Source organism: Magallana gigas, chromosome 1, assembly GCF_963853765.1.
Source record: "Magallana gigas chromosome 1, xbMagGiga1.1, whole genome shotgun sequence".
In the NCBI taxonomy this organism is placed as follows: domain Eukaryota; kingdom Metazoa; phylum Mollusca; class Bivalvia; order Ostreida; family Ostreidae; genus Magallana; species Magallana gigas.
The window spans coordinates 53,458,124-53,468,927 of record NC_088853.1 but is presented as its reverse complement, the minus strand read 5'-3'; the positions used below and the strand labels follow the sequence as shown (position 1 = coordinate 53,468,927).

The 10,804-nt window shown below is 33.0% G+C and overlaps 1 long non-coding RNA gene across 1 annotated transcript; it reads left to right on the top strand.

Moving 5' to 3' along the window:
• Positions 1-2,955: 2,955 nt before the first annotated feature.
• Positions 2,956-9,839, top strand: LOC105348038 (uncharacterized). Its single transcript, XR_010709179.1, has 2 exons — positions 2,956-3,176; positions 8,817-9,839. It is a non-coding gene; the product is annotated as an uncharacterized lncRNA (long non-coding RNA).
• Positions 9,840-10,804: the final 965 nt, after the last annotated feature.

The following is a 10,804-nucleotide window of genomic DNA, read 5'->3' as shown; positions in this document are numbered from 1 at the left end:
TGAACAGTGTCTCCCAGTCTCACACAATTATTCATTACGTAATAATAACTTGTTTAACATTCCAATTACCAGAACTGTTGCATATTATAATCGTTTTTTACCCTCAACAGTTAAATTATGGAACACTTTGCCAAACAGTTTAAAATCTGCAACAAGTGTAGCCAAATTTGAGCAAGGCCTGCAAAACAATAACCTTGTAAATAAAATAAAATCTAAATTATACAACCATGGACAAAGAAAAGTAAATATACTTCATTGCCAGATAAGAAATGTTTCAAGTAACCTTAATGCAGACTTGTATAATCATAATTTATACAATCATGAAAATGTTTAAGATGTAGGTAATCTTATGAAGATTCATTTCATTTTTTCTTTCATTGTCAATTTTATAATACTCAGAGAGACTCTGTTTAGATACATGAGTTATCATGACATACCAAAAGATATTAATATTTTACTACATGGATATGATTGTTTATCTCTAGCAGAAAATATATCAATTTTTGTTCATCAAAGTTCATCAATTTATAAAAAACAGTAAAAGATTTTAAAATGTAAATTAATAATGGGTAACACTGTGCTAAATGTACTTTACATAAACTAATTACTGTCCCTATTATACTATAACTAGTACTATATATGCGTATATATATCTCTATTTCCTCTTTTGTTTTTTGTTTATCATTATCTTGTTATTTATCTAAATCCTTTATTACTATATTCTTTATAAGTTAGTAAGTGTCCATGTAATTCTTTGGAAAGTATATACTATTAGTATTATAAATATTTATACCTTAATCTCAGATGGAGAGAACTAATATAGGCTATTATTGCCTGCTGTTCAATCCAGATTCATTTATATACTTATATGTATATTTTTGAATAAAATATTTCTTAAACTAAACTAATATTTTCTTAGATAGTTCTTACATTAATCACATGCCAAATTATTACCTTCTTGGATTAATCCATGCCCGAAATCGATTTCTGCACGGGTATCGAGTATCCTTAGACTATGATTAAAAGATCGAGTATTAAAGATTATAATATGATAGTATTTTAAAACTACGCCGACTTTTTGCAGTGTTTACATGCAGGACGCTAAAAATGTAATAACTTAAGATACCTAGATATTATTGACCAATCAGAAATCAAGGAATGCATAGGGGCTCATCAAGGGTTACACACTACATGAGGTAAAATACGGGGAATAACAGAAAATGGGTAAAATAATGATTCATTCATTTACATAAAAACAGTTATTAAATAACTTTCATTTATGAATACCTTGAAAATAGTCAGATGTTATTCTGTATTTAGAGGTCGCGTCATCAAGCTATCACGTGAGCTGGTGTACACATTCTCTAGCTTGTTGGAGATTAACGGAGACGGCCAAGCATCTGGTTAAACGAGACTAGAGTTCATTATTGCTTGGATCCATACAATTTTTTGAATATTTCGATTACTTATACATAGTTTGATGGAATCAATTCTATCTTTAATTATTACACAACACGATTTATACGGGGTTTTTCTAAAAATTCTGGTTGGAAAAGTCCGAGAATTCATATTATAAAAATGTGCATTATTCAAAGACAGCTTATAAACTACTTGCCAAGCAATGTAACTTGTCGTTGATTTTAAAATGAATATTAATCGATAAAATCAAATCCAGTCAGTACTTCAGTACTTTGATTTTATCATTTATTCGCATCATATTTCTTCAAACATATATTAAATGACTTCTTTATAGGGATGATGTAAAGACACACAACGGTATTAATTTTTGAAGTCATTAAAAACAACTAAAAACGGACATTGCCTGCTCAGAAATGTAGACATTAAATTCTACGGACTAAAATCTTATTAATATGATGTTTTATGTCTAATGTAAGTTTCCTTCCACCTTTTCGCTCGGGTTCTTTTCTCATTTTGCTGTGACTAGCAAAGAACCACCCTATCATTTTAAAGTTCCGATTGAGAATAAATGAAAACGGACCGAACGATAAGTGAACGCACAGTGAGCGTTTTGTGAACGGTGAGTGCGAACGGAGCGGCGCGCTAGTGAACGCACGGTGAGCGCACTGTGAACGCACAAAAAAAAATGGAAAGTAGAACGTTTCAGGGACTGTATTTAACAACACAGAAGGCATTTTTTTTGCTTAAATTTAAATCTAGTCAACACATGAATCTAATTACTTGGAATTACTTAAGACTAATTTGACACTCACTTTGATCCCTACGAAGATACTAATGGCTCTAAATTATTTAAAACATTTTATCTAAAACTTCCAACTATATATCAAGTATGTTCAATTGTTTTCTTAATTAACAGTCATGCATGATTTCTATAATAGATACACATGTATTTAAACTGAACACATTTCATTATATCCAGGGCTTCGTTTAAGAAAAAAACCAGATTCATAATTTGTTCACTTTAATGCAAGTAAATTTTATAATAGATGTTGACATAGTTTGGATGCAAAATAATTTTGTGTGTATGTATTTTAATAATATCTAAAGTTATATTTAATATGAAGTCATTTCCGAAAGACTCTATAGTCTATAGCTTATCATTTCCAAAGAAATGAAATGAAACAAAAATTTGCAGATCGGCTTCATTTTTGATTAACATTCATTGAAGTCAATACTGTTTTTTCATTCCATATTTACATTGCATTGTATATTCGTTACGTAATCACTAGACATCGACATTTTTCTCTGTATAATTGTCGATAGTTCTGCCGAAGTTCGCATTAGGTAAACATGCCAAACAGTCGTCATCGTACTATTCAATATATGGGCCCAATGTGACAATGAATTGCTTACATATTACATTTACAAGTCAGTTTAATATCAACTGTCAAAGCTATTTCTCTATTGAAGTTAATGGTATCCTCATATCTTTATCACGCAAATATTATTATTTATTGTAATTTCGTTGACAGTTCTGCCGAACATCACATTAGGTAAACCTGCCACACAGTCATCAACACTACCTGGCTATAATGCCGCGTATGCAGTGGATGGCAACAGAGAAACAAACATTCATGTACACAAGTGTACACATACAGCTGGTGGCGACACCAATCCCTGGTGGAGGGTGGATCTGCAGGCTGTGTATAGCATCACATCTGTCAGAATACTTAACAGAGGAATAGATCAATACGGAGGTAAGTGTATACAAGTATTCCTTTTAAAGGAATGATCGACAATAATGATGTATTGATAGCTAGAAGCAGTCAGCATGATCAGTTTAATGTAAAATAATTAAAAAGGTACTGTATTTTTACAAAATATAGAATATTTTGAATCTGTTCACCATAATTTCATCATTATAAACCGTCAACAAATTTAATTTCGAAATAAATTTGGGGAAAGCCGTACGTAAACTCCTTGTCTAGTTTTATTTTATTAACGTAATTATTAAATGTTAATGAATCATCTTCTTCTTTAGAATACTGAGTAGGGCTCTTCAAAGAGCATTAACACTTATAGAAAGAATGAGTTGTATTAAAATAATTTTATGCGACTGAAAAAAAATTGAATGCCATCTTAACTTGCTATTTAGGTCGCATTATAACGTAACCTTGTTTATAAATCAAGCCGTCTTCCTAGCTTCTATTATGCAACATCAATAAATCGAGGTCAGTTCATGTGGCATCTTTTTATGATTGATGTCAGTTCATCGAGGTCAACTGCATTACTGAATGAATCTTTCGATCGAAATTCTTACGCGTGAGACAAAATGTGCATTCCTGAATTAAAAGGTCGAACTGTATTTTATGTATGTTTGCATATCTTAAAGTAAATGAATTTAAATAAAACTGAGTAGAATATTACATAACTACTAAACTAAACTTCGAGTTTTATAAGAACTACTTATGCAAGCGGAATGTGTGCGCTCGTGGAAGCATTTGCCGGATGCCTCATATGGACACAATAGTGATCGGCCGAAGCCGATCACAAACAGCATTGTAAATTGAATCGAAATACAGTAAATCACGAGAACACTGAAGTTTAGATTTTGGTTTTTATGTCCATACCTTTGATCAATATAGTGAAATTAAAATGGTCACCCCCCCCCCCCCCCTCCAAAAAAAAAAAGAGAAATAATTGTTAATTTGTTCTTTTGTATTGTCTGCAAAAAGAAGTTGTATAAATGGTTTTATTTTGCCGGACACATTTTCATCATTGAATTATCTATGCTTTAATAAATGCAGTGAATAGACATAATAATGTAAAACGATAAAGAAATTAATGTGTGAACATTTACCGGATTTCTCTAAATACTTCTTTTTATTATACTCCACTGAATAACTTGCGATGGGGTATTGTATTTTACACCCCCCCCCCCCCCCTCCGGGGCTGGGGATAGGTTGTAAACGCAACTCTTATACCTTTGCACAGAATTCAACTAAGCGTATGTTAGGCCACACCAAAAAAATGTTCGTCGGACCATACGCTACTTATTGAACAAAAGTACATAAATAGTATTATGTGAACTTCCTCGCGTCAGAAAATTTCATCCGTTTTCTGTCATTTATCTGCGTTCAGAAATCACTGGTAGTTTAGTAATCGTTACTAATAACAGAATAAACTTTGGTTGACCTGTACACAATCTGTTTTTGAATCTTAGGATTTGTTAATTTAATAAAAACTACAAAAAAACGACGATATTTTTACTACAAAACACTGCCATAAATATGACCTGCGATGTCTTATGAACTGTTTTAAACCCATTGAGTGGCTTGCTCATCCAAGTGAGGATAACATACATGAATGGGACAATATATCAGCTCAGTTTATAGAGTCAGAATATTCGGATAGGATTAAATCAGATTTTGAATACGCTCGTAAGTATATTGAAAATCGTAACATTAAAGGTACAGTTTTTTATGACATATTATAATGAATTCGAGATTCCTTTGCCTCTAACCCTCTTTATTAAATACTGTACTATTGAGTATGAGGAATACACCCAACACACACGTTATGTAAAATATAAGGGGGTTCAGTCAGGAACAGAAAACTTATTTTATAGCGGTGGTTAGTAAGTAATCGCTTTTGTCTTTAAAATGACAATACATATGTACTTTAACAATGATTTCTCTAAAAGTAAACACAGGTTCATGGTTATAATACTAATGATGCCAACAGGTTAAGTACTGCTATTCTCACTCCTTCTGAAATAGTATGAGAGGTCTGTGCATTTCTCACTTGGAATCATGGAAAACGTGTATCACATTGTTATGGTTTTTAAGCGAATTTTTATTGTCTAGCAAAGAAATAAATACATCTCTGAACATAGCTGTAAATTAAACTATATATAATTCAGTAACTGCATACGACAGGTTTGATACATGTACACGCAAACTCTTAAATTGTACTTAAAATACCTAAGACATAAAGTATGTGTCTACAATGATTACCAACCCAATCAGGATGTACCATATATAAAATAAAATCCTAATGTTTCGTGACCATCTAAAAATGGGGGCATAACTCAGTGGGTAAAAATGACTATTGTAATGGCAAAGTTTTGCATGTTTACATGAACAAAGACATAAAAAGGTATTAAACACATGTATTTTCTGATAAAATTTAAACTTCATTCTAATGTTTGATTTATACCTTAATTTTTTTATTGCCTTAATGTCAACTTTTTTAACAATAATTGTTTGAAAAAAATACTACTATGTGAATATATATGAATGAAAGAATGTTTTAAAAGTGTTATGGATTGATTTGTCATAAATAATTTTTATATGAAAAAACATGCAATTTTCATGTGAATTTAGCATACTTTTATATAATTTTGACACTAAATATCTTATTGCATGTAAAACATGCCCCAAAAAATCGCATTAAAATTAATTAGTTTTCATGCAAATATCATGAAAACTTATTCGCATGAGAAACTTTTCATCGGATTTTTGCATGATTTTCTATAAAGTAACACGCATGAAAATCGTGCCAGCCACGTTCCATGTGTAGGAGTATGCCTCAATGAGGGGGTTAAATTTTAATATAGGAATACAAAGAAAATTTGTTAAAAAACCTTATCAAACACCAATCGGCCAGAATACTGTTACTTGTGTAGAAGCATTCTCAAGTAGTGCAGATTTAACTTTGTTAAAATCATGATATCCGGGTAGAGTAGCACTTTAACTGTTCAAACTATTTTTTCAAAACCACCATTATTGTTCCATCCAAAACTTTTTGAGGGAGTTTTCATTCTCCGGACATCATGCTCTGTAACACCTTTAGGACTAAATCATGCATTTCTAAATTGTTTCTCGTGTTGCTAGTTGTCCGATAATCTAATTATTTGGTCGTGAATTAGTTCGCTAAGCATTACCTAAGCATTAAAGAATTCAATTGCTGTAAGTACATGTATCATACAGAAAATGAAGGATTGTAGATTTTTGGGTGTCAAACTCGCTCTCATAATACACGAGTTCGTCATCTAGAACCGCATACCATATTTGTACGCTGTATTATGACATTGCAAATTTTGCTTTTTGTGAATTTTTCCAAATTGTTTTGCGATTAAAATATTTTTGTTGTTTTAAAACTTCCATTGCCATCACACAATTTGTTTGCAACATTACAGAGTACATCTTATACTGTCGTAGCTGACCAATCTTAAAAAGTGCTCATTGATTTTGCCATTGCAATTTAAAGGTTACAATTTATTTAAGCTAACTAATGAAATTATGTAATTGTTAGAATATATGAAGAGGTACTTATCAAGAATTGGCATTAGGCATGTTTAGTTTTTATCTGGGCTGCTGTATATATGCTTTATCGCAAAAACAAATGGGATTTGCATGAACATTTTTTGTGGGGTATATTTTACCAAACTAAAATCCCATGAACTTTTGAATTCAAATATAAAAAAAAAACACCTCAAAATATTTCATTTTTCCAAAAAATTCATTTAGAATTTTAAAAAAATCCACTGTTTGATACATTCCCAACTTTGGTCGATAGTACATGTATGTTTGCAGTGTATGTCCATTCGGAAAAGGTCCATTCCACTGTTATACATAAATAATAGGAACGGGGGAACTACGAACGCGGGTTGGCTAATGAATGAAATTGTAGTTCGAGTTTAGTATGCATCGGAGAACTATAACTCCTCGTTTGGTTCAGGAAGTGTATCATTTTTTAGCTCACCGAGCTGAAAGCTCAAGTGAGCTATTCTGATCACATTTTGTCTGTCGTACGTCTGTCTGTCTGTCTGTCTGTCCGTCCGTCTGTCTGTAAACTTTTCACATTTTCAACATCTTCTCAAGAACCACTGGGCCAATTTCAACTAAACTTGGCACAAAGCATCCTTAGCCTAACGGGATTTAAATTTGTGAAAATTAAGGATCACGCCCTTTTGCAAAGGGAGATCATTAGGAATTTATGAAAATTTTCGAGAAATTTTCAAAAATCTTCTTCTCATGAACCATAAGACCAGGAAAGCTGAAACTTGTGTGGAAGCATCCTCAGGTAGTGTAAATTCAAAGTTGTGAAAATCATGACCCCCGGGGGTAGGATGGGGCCACATTTGGTGGGTCAAAGTTTTACATAGGAATATACAGAGTAAATCTTTAAAAATCTTCTTCTCATGAACCATAAAACCAGGAAAGCTGAAACTTGTGTGGAAGCATCCTCAGGTAGTGTAAATTATAATTTGTGAAAATCATGACCCCCAAGGGTAGGGTGGGGCCACAATTGGGGGTCGAAATTTAACATAGGAATATAAAGAGTAAATCTTTAAAAATCTTATTCTCATGAACCATAAGACCAGGAAAGCTGAAACTTGTGTGGAAGCATCCTCAGGTAGTGTAAATTATAATTTGTGAAAATCATGACCCCCGAGGGTAGGGTGGGGCCTTAATGGGTGATCGAAGTTTTACATAGGAATATATAGAGTAAATCTTTAAAAATCTTCTTCTAAGAAACTAATCAGCCAGACAAGCTGAAACTTGAGTGGAAGCATCCTCAGGTAGTGTAAATTCAAAGTTGTGAAAATCATGACCCCCTGGGGGTAGGGTGGGGCCACAATGGGGGGTCGAAGTTTAACAGGAATATATAGAGTAAATCTTTAAAAATCTTGCTTTCAGAAACTAATCAGCCAGTAAAGCTGAAACTTGAGTGGAAGCATCCTCAGGTAGTGTACATACAAAGTTGTGAAAATCATGACCCCCGGGGGTAGGGTGGGGCCACAATGGGGTGTCGAAGTTTTACATAGGAATATATAAAGTAAATCTTTAAAAATCTTCTTCTCAGAAACTAATCAGCCAGGAAAGCTGAAACTTGTGTGGAAGCATCCTCAGGTAGTGTAGATTCAAAGTTGTGAAAATCATGACCCCCGGGGGTAGGATGGGGCCACAATTGGGGGTCAAAGTTTTACATAGGAATATACAGAGTAAATCTTTAAAAATCTTCTTCTCATGAACCATAAAACCAGGAAAGCTGAAAAATTTATAACAGTTGATAACTGTCTAGACTTTAGGAGTGAAAAGCCATTTTTTTTTCACAAAGATTATAAATATAATATTCCCCTGTAATGATGTACACGTATGTTACTTTTAAAATCATTATCGCAAAAAGTAAAAGGCTTCAGGCCACGACCACCTCATAATAAAAGCAAGCAAACCATTCACAAAGCTTGCAGCTGTATTTTATAAACAGAACCGTGCAAAAAGTGAAGCGTTTTGTTTAAAAAGCTTACTGAACTTATCCGTACAACTGGTGTAGAAGCTTGTTCTAGTGTTCTGTACATACCCTTATGACCAAAATATGACTTATTTTAGATATGTCATTCCGGCTGCATGATGTTACCGTCACTGTGGGGCTGACAGAATCTGACATCAACACTCCCTGTGGTTTCTTTGCTGGTCCCGGTACTGCGTCACAGCTGGTCGTCATCGATTGTCCGACATCAACAAGGGGAAGATTCGTAAAGATCTCCAAGATAACTGAGTTTCTCGCTCTGTGTGAAGTTGACGTGTTTGGCGTTCCCGTCTAATCATCAAATTATTTGGTGTCATAGATGAAAAGTTACCGTACCGCGTATAAAAATACATGCAGTTGTTTGTGCATCCCCGGATAATTTATTATGCATCTTGTTTTTGATAGTTCAGATTGACAATTCCTACTTATGCCTTCAGTCAGTTCAAGCATATATGAATCGTTTACAACATATACCACAGCATACAATGTAACAGAGCACTGAAATCTTATACCACTGCTTTGGAATCCGATACCATAACATATAATCTCATGATTGCCAATCATCATATCATACCATAACATAGCATACAACATGATTCAACGCGCTTTTAATTTATTATATTTTCGAGAAATATTGTTAACAATACATACCAGTGGTGGGCTTTAGCCTCTTATCATTTTAATTCAAATGTGTTGAACTCTACAGTACATAGAGACGTTTTCGTGCAAATGTCATAGCATACCATAACATATCTTATCATTAAGCCTTTCATTTCAAATTTTCATAGCATATTATTATATAAGTATAGCATATCCTTAAAATAGTATAGCATATCATTAAAATCATAACCAAAGCATAGCGTAATTATAATTGTAAAAGATATGTATGAAATGATTGTATACATGTATATGTTAGGTATGTTGCGTGATGACTCTATCTTATCTCATTTACATGTATAATACTACATACACTGGATATATTGACTGTGAATCTTTCATGTACCTTAATATGTATCAACATTTACAAAATTCGTTCGAATCAATTCGTGTTTGTTTCTTATTCTGTGTTATTAATGTTGTGTCAATAAACAACAACTGCGTTTTTTTCGGGTTTTTTTTAAATAGGACAGTGGATAGGACATTGTAACCATTGACCAAGAGAATAGTCTTTTATAGCTTTTGTCTTTAGATTAAGAATACATAAAGACGCGTTGAAACATTACATTTTTCAAAACTTTAAAAAAAAAATGTTTGTGCTAGCAATTTATTTTTTATGAAAAGCAGATTTTATGTAAAAATGGTCAAAGTAGGAAAGGTTTATAATCCATTTAAAAGAAAAGTTAAATATAGATAATGGGGTTTGCTAACTGTAGTACTGTGGTTTCATTTATATTCAAGAGTATCAATTTTCGTGGATAAAGTGAAAATCATGGTTTCAGGGATACTTAAATTCGTGGCCAATGATCCTATTTATACAAATTATTAGTAGAAATTGCACTTCAATGAACACTTAATTTCATGGATAAACTTAACAAGAAATCCACGAAAATTGGTATTCAACGAATGTTGATGAAACCACCGTATATGCATATTGTAGACTGCTAACTGTACAAAATCGTGCTATTAAGATGTTCACTTGGCTACAGCGTAAAAAGCATGCATTACATTCTAAATATAGTATGCACCAGTTTGTACAGTTAGCAATCTACAATATGCATATACTTCCATCGGTGGGGATATAATCTTGCAATACGGTATAAAGTAAATGTTTTTCACCATATGGAGTAAAATGAGAATGATTAAATAACACTTAAATTTTTCTTTTAAAAAATCATTGTAAAAATTGTTGCAGATTTAATACTTCGGTTCAGACGATGTTCATTCATTTGAAACGCCACCTCTAGCTTGTCGGGTATCAATACACGGCTAAGAATAAAAAGTCGGGGGGGGGGGGGGGGGTTCCATTGCCAAGGAGATGAAGACGCCCGGATGATAACGTTGAAAAATTGCACGAGGTGTCCCGAGTACTAGTACTTCCGAATGGAGAAAAGATGTCAACATTCCCCAT